At 37.1% G+C, this 18260-nt stretch overlaps 1 protein-coding gene and 1 pseudogene across 6 annotated transcripts in view; one reads left to right on the top strand and one right to left on the bottom strand.

The window, feature by feature from the left end:
• The window catches only part of KMT2C (lysine methyltransferase 2C), a 218552-nt gene that overhangs the window by 146365 nt on the left and 53927 nt on the right, over positions 1-18260 (bottom strand). The window lies entirely within an intron of this gene.
• On the top strand, positions 11803-12258 carry LOC100949578 (annotated as a pseudogene).

Genomic DNA, 18260 nt, shown 5'->3' with positions numbered 1-18260 from the left:
AACTTATAATAAATACGTCTGTTTTAGCTTATGCCATAACATAAGTATGTTTTATAAGTATCTTTTTTCATTCTAGTCCAAGAGGCTTGAGTAAAGGCAGCAGACTGTACTATCTTTGTAACCATAGCACCAGGATTATTGGTTGACATAGAAAGGCCCTAATAAGCAGGTATACATAATTATATGTACTAAATGAACTTCACATTTTTTTCTTTTTGAGACAGTCTCATTATGTCACCCTCTGTATAGTGCTGTGGTGTCACAGCTCATAGCAACCTCAAACTCTTGGGCTTAAGGGCTTCTCCTGCCTCAGCCTCCCAAGTAGCTGGGACTACAAGCACCCGCCACAACACCCAGCTATTTTTTTTTGTTGCATTTGTTTACCTGGCCTAGGTCAGGTTTGAACACGCCACTCTCAATATATGTGGCTGGCACTGTAACCACTGTGCTTCGGGCACCGAGTAAAACTTCACTTGTGGTAATCTCATTTTTAAGTATGGCTCATCAACTGTTAGCTGAAACAACTAGACCTCACTTCACAAAGACCACCAGATGTTGCTAACACTACTGTGAATATCTTTACATGCTAATACACTGAGATTCCATGTTTGGGTAATCAATCACAGAATATAACAGCTTTAAAATTGTGACCGTTTAAATAATTATGTGTTATCTATATAAGGTACCACAACATTCAAAATTTTCCTCCTCCTCTTCAGTCCACTGTACTCAATAAACATAAAAAAGCTTAGTGACTCTTGGTGTGTCCCCACATTTTAAGGGCAAGTCAACAGACTACTGTACCTTCTAAGTAACTGATTAACGTTAATTATATTTGTGACACTTTAGTTTTACATAATGTTCACAAGTTCACAAATTAATACACATTCCAATTCTATGTTTGTACTCAGGGTATTATTGCATTAGAATGAAGAAAATAAACAAATTCTATTTCTCTTCATTGATAAAACATTATAACCAGCTTTTATAAAACATATTCTGCTTTTATAACATAACATCCCAAGGTATCTAAATACGTTTAGTATATTAATGGAACCCATAATTAACCACACATGTAATACCTTGGTAGTCTAAGTATCTTACTAGAAAGGCCAAGAAAATAACAAGAAGAAAAGTGCAATCAATCTGTTGAAAACATTATATAATAACTCATTAACATAACAAAATAATTTCTGTTCAGCTGGGGGTTGTTTTTTTGTTTTGAGACAGAGCCTCAAGCTGTCTCCCTGGGCAGAGTGCTGTGGCATCACAACTCTCAGCAACCTCCAACTCCTGGGCTCAAGCAAGTCTCCTGCCTCTGCCTCCCAAGTAGCTGGGACCACAGGCGCCTGCCACAATGCCTGGCTATTTTTTTTGGTTGCAGCCGTCATTGTTGTTTTGGCGGGTTCGGGCTGGATTCGAACCTGCCACCTTAGGTGTATGTGACTGGTGCCTTAGCCACTTGAGCCACAGGCAACGAGCCCTGTTCAGCTGTTAAAATCCAGAATCTCTTATTTTGATATGGCGAGTTGTGCAGATGCCTTTTGCACTAAAAAAAAACTTATCTTTTTCCCAATGTCTGTTTTGTTTTAGAAATACCAGTACGTTCTCTTAATCATTTGTGCAATCAAAAATATATGACACTAGCTAAATTACTATGAAAAGTACTAGAATATATGCAACATATTTACAATATTACATTTCAAGGAATAAAGAGAAGGAAATAAAACACTGTATTTAAGTTAACCCTTCAAACCCATCTGTTACAATTACATAGCTATTAAAGAACATGTGACCTTAAAATAAAATGTATACTATATACATATGTGGGAAATGTGTCTTCCTAAATGAAGTAAAATTTGTAAAAACATGAAAAATATCACAATATGAATTTCCACAGGGAACTTGTCTAATGTTGGCACTCTAATATACCACACGTCAGAAATCAAGTTACAACAATGTAACAATTGTAAATTGATATTTATAATAATTATAAACAATTATAAATTGATTAAAATCAATTATTAGTATTTTGGGAGGGAAAAGGTAAACAGCTCTTAAATGTTCTAAATGGTCTACCAACTAAATGATCTGAATCAGTATTTATAATTCCTAGAATATGCTCAGCACCTGTAGCTTCGTGGCTAGGGCACCAGCCACATACACTGGAGCTAGAGAGTTCAAGTCCAGCCTGGGCCAACTACAACCAAAAAATAGCCAGGCATTATGGCGGGCTCCTGTAGTCCCAGTTCCTTGGGAGGCTGAGGAAAGAGAATCACTTAAACCCAAGAGTTTGAGGTTGCTGTGAGCTGAGACGCCACAGCACTCTACAGAGAGCAACATAGTGAGACTCTCTCAAGTAAATAAACAAAATTCCTAGAATAGCATTTTATTTTTCTCGACTTTTTTTTTTTTGGAGATAAGAGTTTCACTGTGTCACCCTCAGAGTACTGTGGCATCAGAGCTCAGAGCAACCTCAAACTCTTGGGCTTAAATGATTCTCTTGCCTCAGCCTCCCATGTAGCTGAGACTACAGTCACCTGTCACAATGCCCGGCTATTTTTTTGTTGTACCTGTTGTTGTTTAGCAAGCCCAGGCTGGGCTTGAACCCGCCAGCCTCGGTGTATGTGGCTGGCCGGTGCCCTAACCACTGAGTTATGAGTATCAAGCCACCAATTATAAGATTAAGTCAAAGGCACACCCTTTTATTTAATATACTAAAACAAGAAAAAAAACTCTCGAAATAAATCTATGATAAGAAACAAAACAGAAAAAAAAATAGAATCAACAGAATTTCAGAAGTAAAAATTTTATCATGAAGCAATAACAAGTTAAAGGATATTCAGTGGCTCATTTAAATTAATTATCTAGTATTTCTTTTCTATTAACTATGGCAGTAATTTTAGGTTATATGCCCTAGGAAATGTCAAGTAGTATAGGGTTTTCCACACTCCAAAATCATTTTAACCATTACTCAATCTTTCATATTATCAGTCAACTAGGATTCTCCTACAATGCATTGACGAACAAAAGTGGAAAATAAGGTTTATATACTAATAACTATCTTCAACATATAAAAACTAAAGATAAATAGAAATGTATGCATAGATTAGAAGACTTTAACATAGCTCTCAAATCAAAGTTAAAAAGTAAATATGACACATAAATTTGATTCTGATGGTCCATTTTAAGGGGGAGAAAATAGAAGAGGGATTATAATCACTGAAATTATCCTAGAAGACACCTATAAATGTATCTAGTTAAGAGCTAACGCTTATTAAGAATAATCCCTACTTAATAGATGAGGAATCTAAAATACAGTCTTCAGGATCTGTTCCATGGATCTCTGTATCTCTACAAAATTACCCGTAAGAAAGGGTCATAGGACAGGAGTGGTGGCTCATGCCTGTAACCCTAGCACTCTGAGAGGCTGAGGCAGGTGGACTGCCTAAGCTCAGTAGTTTGAGACCAACCTAAGCTAGAGAAAGACTCTGTCTCTAAAAATAGTAGGGCACTGTGGCAGACACCTACAGTCCCAGCCACTCAGAGGGTGAGGCAAGAGGATGGCTTGAGCCCAAGAGTATGAGGTTGCTGTGAGCTATGATGCCACAGCACCCTACCCAGGGCAACAGATTGAGACTCTGTCTCAAAACAAAAAAAGTGAGGGAGGTCACAATTCCTCCTTAAAGTCCCTCATCACCAGTTTCAGACATACCACATCTAGAAACACTGTCAAAAGTTTAAGCCAATAAAAATAAAAGGAAAATTCTAGGAGCCCCACAAAAAAGAAAAAGATCTTTTACAAAAAAAGAAGAACAGGGCATCACTAGCAATAATCAATAGAGAAAACCCAGTATCTTCAGGTCTATGAACAAATTATTTAAAATTACAATTTTAATGCCTGTTATGCTAATATTCAAGTCAATGGATAATAAACATAAACAGGTTAAATTCTCTATTAAAAAAATAGCAACTTCAAAATATGTAAAATATACTTAACACATTTTATACACAAATACATATTTTATTTTTACATGTGTATGCATATATATGTGCATACATATACATGAGGCACAGTGACATACACAATTCTAAAATAAAAAGCTGGGGGAAAACCATAAACAAATACTATCTAAAATTTACAAGAGTAATTGCAAAGGAAAATATAATCCAAATTCAAAAAGCAGTGACTAAGTCAAAGATAATAGTTTACATTAACATAAATCTTACATTATAGTATAAATTCCAAAAAAGATGCAATAATCATTAAGGTTTATATACCTAATATATATCTTTAACATATAAAAAGTAAAGATGAGTAGAAATGCATATATCGGTTAGGAGACTTTGACACAGCTCTCAAATCAAAATATTAAGTAGACATGAAATAAAAATAAAAAAACAGTAATAATGATCAGATTCAATTCAAATCGATACACAGATAACATGCAGATCTCTATGTTCTTAAAATAAAACACATTCTAGGCAGGGCATAGTGGTTTGCACCTAAAACCCCAAATCTTTAGGAGGGCATGATAACAGGATTCCTAACAGCCAGGAGTCTAAGATGAGGCTGAGCAACATAGAGATACCTCATCTTTATAAAGCACAGAAAGAAATCAGCTGGAGGTGAGGAGGTGATGGTACATGCATGTATTACCAGTTACTTAAGAAGCTGAGACAGAAGGATCACTTGAGCCCGGAAGTTTAAGGTAGTAGTGAGCTATGATAATGGCACTGTAGTCTACGCCGGGCAACAGAGCGAAATCCAGTCTCAGAATTTTCAAGAAAATTCACTACCAGTTGTCATAAAGAGATGTATGTACACTCAAAAGCAAATTATTCTAGGCCAAATTCAACAAAAGTAGGTATGTCCCTGGACCTAAAATAGTAAGAATTAGAAACTCACAACATAAGGACAAACTCCTCTAATTCACCACCATTTGGAAATGTACTTTCTAAGTGTACTTTGCTATTCAGGTATGACTCTTTAGTAAGCAGTTTTGTAGGGAGAAAAAAAGGTTTAGATAATTAAGAGAATCTTACATAAAGGCTCAACTGGAAAATGGAAAATATCTGCCCATGTCTTTCTCACTTGAAATTCTATATCAATATCTGTATCCTACCTGATGTCTTCCCAAATTGTAGGTAAAGAGTTCTCATTGTTCTCAAGTAAAACAGTATATTGAGATGATGTTAACTGGGAGAATCATATAGATAAATACATTGTAAATATGATTCCAGGATACTTGCACTTATCACCCACAATAAAAGGCATACACATAACTTCCACATACACCATCTTCTTTTGATAATTCCTAAAAGTTCAAATTGAAGAATCTTACTGTTATATGATTCATAGTGTGTGCAATGAAATGAGTAATTTTTTGAAAATTAGGAATTTTAAAATGGAAATATTAAATATAAGTTTAACATGACTTTAAAGTTAATAACACTGCACACTACAGAAGAGTTAAAAACTCACAAAGGGGAGAAAGAATTTACATGCTTTTATATGCCAACAAGTAAGACAAATAAGATTGAAGGCAACTGGATAGATTTAAATCTGGACATTTAAGTATATATGAAGAGATACATTTGCATTCTCTTTAGTTCAAACCTTGGTGTAGATTTACTTCAAATTTTAAAGTAACAGAAGAATGATCATTTTCTTAAAATATTTCAGTAACAGTATAAGAACTTCTGTACACAGATAAAATGAGTTTATCTAACCAGAAGTTGCATATGAAAAATTTAGTACATATGTCCCAACATGGAATCAATGCAAGTGAACCAGATTCTGGTTTTAATATAACTTTGGTGTCTATACTCTATGTTTTCTACTTGTCTCATAAAGAAAAGTGATGGAGCTAATTTCTAGTACATCCCACTGACAAAATGCTGCATACCAAGTAAAAACTATTAGCAAAAACCATCAACACAGGACTATCAGTAAAAATATTAATGCCATAAATTAACATGATTGCAGCACTAAATTATTGGGATCATAACAGCAAACACAGAAATGGACTTACCTTTCCACAGTCAATTAATTTATCAGCAAAGGGCCAAGACAACTCAAGGGAACAATAGTAATCTTTTTTTAAAGATACAGAAACAACTAAATACCCAATGAAAAACAAAGAACATTTAATCTTATCTCATATTCTCATACCATATATAGAATTTAACTGTAAAATGGATAAAAACCAATAGGTAACTCTGAGTAGGCAAAGCTCTGGTACTTTTAAAAAATAAGCCCCAAAGAGAATTATCCAAAGGAGAAAAAACTGACAAAAAAATTTAACAAATGACAAATTTCATCAAAGTAAAACCTCGGCTCTTTAGTAAACACTGCTGAGAAAACAGAAACAAGTCACAGAATAGGCAAAGATATTTGCAAAGTAAATCTCTAATAAATGACTTCTGTGAATAATATGCAATGAAATCTTATAACTCAATGAAAAATCAAATAGAAAACGGGAAAGTAGAGACAAAATATTTGAACATTAATATTTCACAAAAGATGTACTAAGGGCAAATAAATACACAAAAAAGATGCTCAATTTAATACGTCATCAGGGAATGCAAGAATCAAACCCACAACCAGGTTATCACTAAATACCAACCAGACGGCTAAAATTCAGAAACACTGACAACACCTAGTGCTGGCAACAATGTACAGCTCTCACATCCTGCTAAAAGAAATGGAAACACACACAGACACTTTAAGAAACTATGAAACTGCATTCTAAAGTTAAGCACATATTTCTAATAAACCAGTAATCCTAGTCCCACCTATTTACCCAAGAAACCTGAGAAGATACATCCACACGAAAAATGCAGCATAAATGATCATAGCAGCTTTCCATACTAGGCAAAAATTGGAAGAAACTATCACCGGTGGATGGACTAATCTCAAAACTATTATGCTAAGTAACAAAGTTGGAGAAAAAAGATGACTGTATGATTCCATTCATATATCAGTACAGAAGACACACAACTACCAGAGAGCAACAGATTGATATCTGCTTGGACTTGGAGTGATAGGAGGGGACTGACTACAAAGGAGCAGGAGAAAACCTCTGGGGTAAAGGAAATATCTTGACAGTGATGAAACATTCAACATACACTAAGATGGAGTGAACTATAATGTACATAAAATATACCTGAACAAAACAATGACTCGCACATAGAAAACATTTATTTATTTGTTGGATAATGACAAGAGGCTAAAGTGAAAGTAATTTTTCTAAAGCTTAAATTTGTCACGTCTAAAAAAAAAAAAATCTACTTTAAGTTACTTGTAAATAACCAAAAAAAAACTGGAAAGGGAGGACATATGACCCTTACAAAAAGGATATATCGGCTCGGCTCCTATAGCTCAACCGGCTAAGGCGCCAGCCACGTACACCTAAGGTGGCGGGTTCGAATCCCCAGCCCGGACCCGCCAAACAACAATGATGGCTGCAACCAAAAAATAGCCGGGCGTTGTGGCGGGCGCCTGTAGTCCCAGCTACTTGGGAGGCGGAGGCAGGAGACTCGCTTGAGCCCAGGAGTTGGAGGTTGCTGTGAGTGTGATGCCACAGCACTCTGCCCAGGGGGACAGCTTGAGGCTCTGTCTCAAAAAAAAAAAAAAAAAAAAAAAAAGGATATATCTTTGGCTAAAATTTATATTTAGGCAAATCTTCATCTAAGGACATCACCTACTGTGCATGAAGGAGTAAAGTATACTAGACCACAAACAAAAAGCTTTGATATTGGCTCAGTGCCTGTAGCAAAGCAGTTAGGGCGCCAGTCACATACACTGGGGCTGGTGGGTTCGAACCCAGGCTGGGCCACTAAACAACAATGACAACTAAAACAACAAAAAGGTGTTGTGGCGGGTGCTTGTGGTCCCAGCTACTTGGGAGGCTGAGGCCTTAAGCCCAAGAGTTTGAGGTTGCTGTGAGCTGGGACACTCTACCGAATGAAAAGGCAGATGACGTTCAACAATTCTAGAAAGGCGGAAACTGAGGGGATCTTTAAGAAGAGGCAGTGCCAAGAGAGGGAGTCCAAAAATTTGAATAAACTCTCAAATCACTGTTACATCCCTAAAATGTACATTAATAAAGCGAAGGGAAGGAGTTCAAGAGAAATCAAAAACTGAACTGCTGAAAGAAATGCACAGAGACATCGCTGATAGCTAGAATTACGATGTGGCTTGGAGTATAAATCCAGCCATCATAAAAGCCTCCCAGGAGAAAGCCTGACTGACACTGAAACAGAACAAAATAACAGAATCCTCTATCTACAACATACTACCTAAAATGTTCAATATACAATAAAAAATTCTTACACATATGAGGAAAAAACAGGAAAATGAATCTTATAGTGAAGAGGGAAAATATTCCAAGGAAAATGAGAAAATGGACAAAGATTTTAAAGCAGTTACTAAAAACATATTCAACAATACACAGGAAATGCTGGTCATAATCAGGAGGGAGTAACAGAAGACATAGAGACCATAAAGCAAAACCAAACGGGAATTCTACAACTCAGTGCAGTCATTTCAATAAAAACTTCGGTGAACGAGCTTAAAAAGAAATTGGATATCACAGAAAATGTCAGTTGCCTTAAAAATAAGTATCTGCTCTGAGAAACTAAAAGTAAAAACACTAGAAAACAATGAACAGAGCCTCAGTTGTCTATGGGATAGCACCAAATACACTAACATGCATGTAATTAGAGTCGCAAAGGAAGGAAAAGGGGACAGAACAAAAGTAAAAAATAAAGGCCAAACTTTTTATGAATGTGGTCAAAAATATCAACTTACAGTTTCAAGAAGCTCAGCAAACCCCAACCAGGATGACTATAAAGAAAATCACACCTAGGCACATCATAGTCAGACTGCTGAAACCAAAGATAAAGAAAAAATCCTGAAAGCAGCCAGCAATATCAGAACATTACATATGCTGGAATAATGAATGATATTATTGCCACCATCCCTGACATCTCATTAGAAACATTAAGACAGGAAACAAAGCAGTATCTTTTAAATATGGGAAGAAGAAAACCTGTCAGCCCAGATTTCCATGTTCAAGGGAGAAAAGTAAAAAAAGAACACAGAATTCCACTTCCAAGCAAAATGGTAGACAGGTCCTATTGCCTATTATTTCCACTAAGTACAGCTAACAATGTTGGTCATATGTGAGACAAACACAAGAAGACAATAAAATGTAGGGGGAGGACAATTCAACTAGGCCGGGCCTTGGGTGTAGAGGAACAAGACAGCTTGAATGCCCTTAGTTTCCTTTCCATTTCATATATACCAAGAAATCCTGGAGAAGTTAACAAATCAGAAGCATCAACAGACACACAAACACACTACAAAGAGTCTACTGTCTCTCATCAAAAGAACAGGAGTGTGCCAGGCTAGCAGGACAAAATCCTGCTTTACAAAACCCAACCAATTTGAACCAAATACTGCAGAAAAAGCTCCAGGCCCACAACCTCCGCAAAGATTTAACAAGAGAACCTAGACATCCATTCCCCGCTCTACTCACAGAGTAATACCAAAGGCGGCCAGGTGGGGAGCCAAACAGTCACACCCACTGTGCAGTGACAGAACGTCCTCCCTCCAGTGTGTGAGCAGAAAAAAGTGCAGAGCAAGGAATTCAACACCCACCGGTTTTTAAGGAAGCTCCCCTACTCCTTCCCAGAGGGGAGGCTACAGAAGAAGCCAACTGGAGAAAACAAAAACCAGCGCCCAATGATAACGTGCCCATTCCTCCACCCTAGTGTCAGTGGAGGCCAAGTGAAAAACAGGCATTGGTGGAACCAGGGTGTTTTCCACAGATGCACAGAGGAAAGTCTAGATTGCACCACTGCTCAGCATTCACTAGGTGTCCTTCCCCATCAGAGACTTGACAAAAGCCTATTTTGGAACTAGAATTTACACACATAAATGCCCACTTTACCCCCCCCAAAACAAACTTTTAGACAAGCCCTGCAAAAGGGGAGATTTAAATGAAGTTTTTAAGTTTTATAAAATGACACTTAAAATGTGAGAGATTCATCAAAAATAACTTACCTGCCTCTAATTCTAGCATTCTATAATACCAAAGCAGGTGAATTGCTTGAGTTCAAGACCAACTTGAGCAAAAGCCAGATCCTGTCTCTAGAAAAATTAGTCAGGCCAACATTGTAGTGGGCACCTGTAGTCACAGCCACATGGGAGGCTGAGGCAAGAGAATCATTTAAACCCAAGAATTTGAGATTGCTCTGATCTAAGGTTCCCCAGCGCTCTACCAAGGGTGACAAAATAAGACTCTATCTCAGAAAATAAAAACTTGTCCTACCCTAAGAACCAAGAAAGTCTCAAAAGAAATGAAGACATTCAACAGGTATAAACACTGAGAATCAAGAGATGTCAGAATTATCAAACTATACATTATAAAACTGCAACAAGTAATTATGAACATGATTTTAAAGATAAAATAGTTTCAGCAAAGAAATAAAAGATACTAAGAAAAAAACAAGAAGTTTAAAACTGAAAAATACACTAACAAAAATAAAATACCAACTAAATGGGCTAAACAACAAATGGAGAAATGGGTTCAAATATATGATTATAGAAACAGATTAAGGGGACAGTGGGACTAAAATGAATGATGAGGTAGCATTCCTGTCACTGTTATATCAGGAAAAGAAAGAAGGTGAGGGTAAATAATTATTCACAGAAATAATGCGTGAAAATTTCCAAAATTTTAAAAATAGAGACCTAAGAGAGCCAGGCCTGGTGGCATATGTCTGCAATCACAGTTACTTGGGCAGCTGAGGTGGGAAAATCTCTTGAGCCCAGGAGTTCAAGGCTGCAGTATGCTTATGAAAAGCGACTGCACTCCAGAGCAGTAACTATAGCTCAGCAGGTAGGGCGCCGGCCCCATACACCAGGGCTGAACGGTTCAAACCCGGCCCAGTCCAGCTAAACAATGACAATTACAACAACAACAAAAAATATATATATAGCCAGGCGTTGTGATGGGTGCCTATAGTCCCAGCTACTTGGGAGGCTGAGGCCAGAGAATCGCTTAAGCCCAAGAGTTTGAGGTTGCTATGAGCTGTGACACCACTGTACTGTACCCATGGCCACAACTTGAGATTCTGTCTCACAAAAAAAAACAAGAAGAAGAAAAAGAAAAAGAAAAAAGAAAAGTCACTGCACTCCAACCTGGGCAACACAGCAAGATATCACTTTAAAAAAACAAAAGAAGTTGAACAAATCCAAAGAGGGATATACACAAATAAATTCATAATAAGGCGTATCATAAACTTTTAAAAACTAAACACTAAACAAAAATACGTTGAGAAAAGTCAGAGAAATGACACGTTAAGCACAGAAGAAAAACAAGTCAAACAAAAGCAGATTTCTGATCTGAAACCAGGGAGACCAGAACAGCGTGGCAAAACATTTTTTCAAATCCAAAAAAAAAAAAGAATTGTCAACACAGAGTTCCAAATCCAGTGAAAATATCACTTAGGATTGAAAAGGAAATCAAGAAATTGTCAGATGAATGAAAACTAAAGTCATGAGGCAAAACTATACTAAAAGAATACTCTTCAAAAAGTTCTTGAACAAAAAAGTAAAATTATAAAAATTTCAGAACAGGAAGAAAGAACTTATAAAAATATGAATAAAAGAGACTCTAATATTTCTCTTGAGTTTTCTAAATTGTTTAACCACTAACATAAAAACTATTACACAGGAGATCTCTTGTGAACATACAGAACCAGGAACAACCTATAACTAACTCTCTTCCCTTTTGTGGCTATCGGGAGAGGCAACTGCCAAAATGAAGTTCAATCCCTTTGTGACTTCAGACCAAAGCAAGAACTGCAAAAGACATTTCAATTCGCAGGAAGATCAGGTCTTCCCCTCTTTCCAGAGAGCTGAGACAGAAGTACAATGTTCAATCCATGTCTATCCGAAAGGATGATGAAGTTCAGGTTGTCCAGGGGCATTATAAAAGTCAGCAGATTGGTAAAGCAGTCCAGGTTTACAGGAAGAAATATGCTACCTACACTGAGCGGGTGCAGCAGGAAAAGGCTAATGGCACAACTGTCCATGTGGGCATTCAGCCCAGCAAGGTGGTTATTACTAGACTTAAACTAGACAAAGACCACAAAAAAATCCTTGAGCGAAAAGCAAAATCTCGCCAAGTAGGAAAGGAAAAGGGCAAGTACAAGGAAGAAACAATTGAGAAGACGGAGGAATAAAATAATCTTATATGCAACTTTCATTAAACACTGCTTAAATGAAAAAAAAACTATTACACGATTAAAACACTGTAGTTAATAATACTATTGTCTATCCAAGTACCAAAGCAGTGACAAAAGCTACACTAGGTAAAGATTAGAACATTCTGAACTAGCACTACGATCACAGCAAAAGTAATGCTAGTTTCATTTTAAAATATCATTCGTAAAGCAGCAAAAATCATTAATGTTTTTAAGTTTTGATCCATAAGCAAACATCTATGTAATACATGTGAGAAAATGAGGGGGAAAATCATAATGGAATTCTGCTATGCCAAATTATGTATGGTTTCTTCACAAAAGGCGCTTCTATGATCATAACTGAAATAACTGCTTTTTTCATGGAACACCACTTTTACATAGAAAAAGTGTTCAACAATAGCCAACCATGGCTAGTCACACTTCATTATCTGACAGATAATTCTTCACAATGAATAAAGTGAGCCTGTCATGTCAAGAAAAACAAGTGGAGGCTCGGCGCCTATAGCTCAACCGGCTAAGGCGCCAGCCACGTACACCTAAGGTGGCGGGTTCGAATCCCCAGCCCGGACCCGCCAAACAACAATGATGGCTGCAACCAAAAAATGGCCGGGCGTTGTGGCGGGCGCCTGTGGTCCCAGCTACTTGGCAGGGGACTCGCTTGAGCCCAGGAGTTGGAGGTTGCTGTGAGCTGTAATGCCACGGCACTCTGCCCAGGGGGACAGCTTGAGGCTCTGTCTCAAAAAAAAAAAAAAAAAAGAAAAACAAGTGGAAACATTAATAGCCAATAACAAAATTTGGAAAACTTAAATTAACCAATATGAACTTGACACATGCCCAATACTTACAGACTTTTCAGATGAGATCAGTGGATTATTTAACAACCATGAATGTTGTTATTTTATTAAAATGTGCCAATAGGTAGAATATCTAGATTATTCTGTAAACCAATACTTTTCAAAGATCATTTAATAATGTTATAAAAATCATGTGGACAAAAAATCTATTGAAACTATACAGGTGCCCAATGGAATATATTGTTTAAAAAAAGTTCACTGTTAGGCCTGCAGAATTTCATATCACATCAAACCTTTAATAAACTACCACTAGTAAAGTTTGGGTGTGGCATCAGAAAGAAATACTCATGATCTTAGAATGCCTATGAAAATGCTTCTCCCTCTTTCCAATGTGTGTCTTTGTGAGACTAGATTATTTTCTTCATCTATGTCAACCAAAACGGCATACACTGTATTTCAACACCCTGAATGTAGAAGCAGATATGGGAATTCGGCTGTCTTATATCAAGCCTGATATTAATATTTCCAAATAAGAGGATAAAAGTTTTCTCAACTCCAAAAAGTCTGAGAACATTATGCTGTTTTAAAAAAGTGGAATTCTTGGGAGATACGATAGGTGTCAGTTCAACTTTACTAAATGACTATTATCTGTTTTCCCAAGTGACTGCTCCAATTTTCACTCTTTCAATTAAAGAGTTACCATTCAACCAAATCCAGGCCAATAATTACTACATTCAGACTTGATTTTTGCTAAGTAAATAATATCATATCAATCTCACTGCAGTTTCAAATCTGCAATTCATGATTTCTAATAGGGTTGTGCAACTTTTCATATGGTCACTGGACACTGGCATTGTCTCTTTTGTAAATTACTTGTTTAGGTGTCCTGCCCATTCATATACTAGGTTGTCTTTGTTTTTCTTATGGATTTATGGTTGTTTAATATATCCTAGAACCTATTCCTTTCGTTGGCCATAGTTGTTGCCATTATGTTTTTCCTAAGATTTATGATTTCTTTCTGATATGTTTTTTTACATATTATTTATTTTCCTTTAGGGTTAATGCTTCCCATATCATGAGACTTCTCCTACATTATCTATTCTAAGTTCGCCATTTTAGGCAGAAATACAAAGGCCCAAATGAATCTGAAGACATTTTCCCATTGTTTGTTCTTTCTTTTAATTTTCAGTTATTGGATTTTATCTTGTGGCATACATAGCAATTTCTGAGGTATTGCTGAATTTTGTTTTTAAAAATTATAGGAATATATTTGGACCTGGTTAATGTTATTCTCTGCCCCTCCTCCATGCTTTATATCCAATGCATCCCTCATAATATCAAAGAATACTATCTACTTCATCACAAAAAGTGTATATATACCTCACAGCATTCTAAGATAAAATAACTATTTTGGATTTTCTTACTGTACCCAGACTTTGCACTTTAACCTTGTAGATAATCCATAGCTGATTTTTTTGATGTCTTCCTTATAGCCCAGCATTTCAGAGTAAAGAGATAATTTCTCATTGAGCAGATAAAGAAATTTGAGTATCAATAGGTAACATGACTTGAGGAATACATCACTTGGCATTAATAAATAATGTCAAAGACAAAATAAGAAGTCAAGACTCCTAACTGACTGCCACTGAATAATAATTACAGCTGAGGTGGTGGTACACACCTGCAGTCCCTTTACTTAGGAGAGTGAGACAGGAGGATGGCTTAAACCTAGAAGTTCAAAGCTGCAATGCACTGTGATCGCACCTGTGAATAGCCACGGCACTCTAGCCTGGGCAACACAGTAAAACAACAGGTCTTAGAATAATTATTATTTTTGTTTTATTTAGAAAATATTTTATTTAGAAAACCTTATAATACAAAAACACACTTGAGATTAATCATATTTCCTTAAATCTATTAATCCAAACTCAGTAATTTCCACTATTCTTCCTTACCTTTTAAGCTATGTCTCATTCATCTTTACACTGTTTTTTCTTGGATCACTGATTAAAAAGTCAATCTTCCATCTTTTTTCCTCTTGTTTAATTTTCTCCATTGGCAGTTTGATTTGCCATCATTGCTAGTTAGGAAAATTGTCTATGGTTCCAACCCTGATATACAGTGTCAAAGATAGTACACAAGGTTTCAGGCTTAGCACAACCAAAACAAAACTTCTGATTTTCCCACATACTTAGGCCTGAAACAAAAGAGACAACTGAAATTCTTCCATCTAATTCATAAAGAATCAAATACTCCTTATTCTATCACTGTAATATTTCATTTTTGCATTTTGCACATGCTACCCGAATTCAAAAATTTACACTCATTGGCCTTTAATTACAATGGTTAATCCTAAACGTGTTGGCCTTTCAAGAAACTTTTCCAATTCATTTATAAAAGGCTAAGAGAATTCAGCTCTTTTAATACTACGCTTCTTATGAAGAAACTGAATTATGCTAGGCACAGTGGCTCATGCCTGTAATACTAGTACTCTGGAGGCCAAGGCAGGTGTACTGCTTGAGCTCATTAGTTTCAGACTACCCTAAGCAAGAGGAAGACCATGTATCTACTAAAAATAGAAAAGACCACCCAGGCATTGTAATGCCTACCCACAGTCTCAGCTACTTCAGAAGATGAGGCAAGAGGATTGCTCAAGCCCAAGAGTTTAAGGTTGCTATTAGCTGTGATACCACAGCACTGTACTAAGAGCAACAGAATGAGATTCTGTCTCCAAAAAAAAAGCATTATTGGCCAGGTGCCTATAATTACAGGCCCATGCCTGTAATCCTAGCACTTTGGGATGCAGACATAGGATTGCTTGAGACCAGGGTTCAAGGGGAGCCTGAATCGTAACACTGTGACTGAGAGGTAAGGTGGGAGGATCACTTGAGCCCAGGAAATCAAGATCAGCCTGAGCAGCATAAAGACCTCCATCTCTACAAAAAATAAAAATAATTAGCTGCATATCGCGGCATGGCTGAAGCCCCAGCTACTCAGGAGGCTGAGGCAGGAGAATCATAATCACTCAACTGAACCTAGGAGACAGTTGGGAGGGTAACATAAGCTATGATCAAGCCACTGCACTCCACCCCAGGCAATGGATCAAGACCCTGCCCTAAAAACAAAAAAAAATTCATTACTGAAATTCCTCAGTTTGGTATGCAAAGCTAAGAAAAATTTCCATTCCTGTCCAGTAATTTTCATAGATGTACTATTCTTCCAAAATCCATATACCCTCTTACTTTTAAACTTAATTCAGACTAATCTTTGTCTAGTTTCCCTGTTAATCTGAAATTTACCCATCCTCCAAAACCATCTTAAACCTTTCCTACTTTAAATTACATTCAGTTTCCCTAAGTTAAAATGTTTCTAATAACAGAGTTAGTTGACTGTAAAACATTCATTCCCTCTTCTTCCATCCTGAGGAATCGCAACTTTTGTTCAAATATGTGCCCTTTTCTAAGTGGAAATATGGCTCAGAGGATATCAATACCATCCCCCACATCAGAGGAGAGTTATACTCTAAGTCAGTGGCTCTGAACCTTCCTAATGCCGTGGCCATTTAATACAGTTCCTGTGGGTTGCAACCCACAGGTTGAGAACCACTGATCTAAGCCAATCATAGTTGTCCCAATTTATCAATACTGGTTTAAGATATGAGCACAGAATGTAATTCTGGAAATTAAGAGAAAACTGCTAGGATAGAAGAGGGTATCTGGAAAGGATTTGTTAGTTATAATAAGGAAAGAGTTCCCTCTTTTTTTCTGCCTCTCAATGTTACCCAGCAAGTACGATGCTTACTTAAAGAGTTCCTGTCCACAATCTTTTCACAATAAGAGGAACTGGACTAAGGAAGAGCCCAACGTACTTTAGATCCACAAAGGAAAGACAATAAAAAACTAAAAACTGGGTATCATGAAGCTACTGAACTACTCATCACCCTAACTATAGATTTTCTATTGTGAAATAAGTTTATTACAATTTAGTTGAATTACTTGTACAACACTTTCAATTCTGGCCAAGGTATAACAGAAAGCAGATAAATGCTTCTCCCGGAATCAACCATAACAACCAACTACATGAAACAATGGTTTTCAAGACAGTGAACATCAGTCAACAAAGGACAGTGATTCCTGAGCAATGAGAAACAAAAGAGGGACGAGTATATATGCCTCAGCATACTGCCTTGGGAGAGTTTCTAGGCCACAGCTTAGAGAAAGGCAATGAAGCCAAATCTCAGTTGACTCTTCAGTCAGATACAGTTGAGTCAGGAGAGGAATGGGCAGCCAGGGGCCACAGGTCAGAGTGCTGAGAGAAGAAAACTGCACAGAACATTACTTCACAGCTCTGCAGATTCCTCCCTTTCAAGTACAAATAGCACATGCACTTGAGGAAACTATGTGATACCAGGAAAACAGCCACCTGAAGGAATGCAAAGAAATAGGGCCTGGCACTTACATGGGGCCAGGAATAAGGTTTGTTCCCACTAGCAAAACTGGGAAAAGAGTAATTCGTGGAGCATCAACAGAGGCCTCAGGAAGGTGTTCTCTCAATGGTAAGGAATAATTAGTCCTGGACTAGGCACTGCTGCATATCTGCCTAATAAATCATAAAAGTAAAACCCAGTTTCAGTGCCTATAGCTCCGTGATTAGGGCGTCAGCCACATAGACTGAGGCCAGCAGGTCTGAACCCCATCCTGGCCTGCTAAACAACAATGACAACTGCAACAAAAAAAATACCCAGGCATTGTGGCAAGCACCTGTAGTCAAAGTTATGGGAGGCTGAGGCAAGAGAATTGCTTAAGCCCAAGAGTTTGAGGTTGCTGTGAGCTATGACAGCCACAGCACTCTACCAAGGGCGACATAGCAAGACTGTCTCAAATAAAAGCAAAACTCAAAAGAACTATTTGTAGAAAGCTTAACTACCCCCTAAAGCAAAGCTCAAGAAGATTTATAGAAAAAAAGGAAAATATCCTGCATCCTTTTAATAATTTTTTTGGCATAGAAGGAAACAGGTAATCACAACAAAACCCAAGAATAACCAATCAAAACCAACAGAGATGTTAAAATGATCAGATAAGGACATTAAAAGTACAAGTATATTCCACATGTTTAAAAGTTGAGACATGGCAGATACAAAAAGACCAGAAACAACCTTCTAAAGGTAAAAACATCTAAGATGAAAAC

Source organism: Otolemur garnettii, unplaced genomic scaffold (assembly GCF_000181295.1).
Source record: "Otolemur garnettii isolate 467f Iridium unplaced genomic scaffold, OtoGar3 scaffold00053, whole genome shotgun sequence".
NCBI classification, from domain to species: Eukaryota; Metazoa; Chordata; class Mammalia; order Primates; family Galagidae; genus Otolemur; species Otolemur garnettii.
The sequence above is the reverse complement of the archived record's forward strand: the minus strand, read 5'-3'. Positions and strand labels throughout refer to the sequence as shown.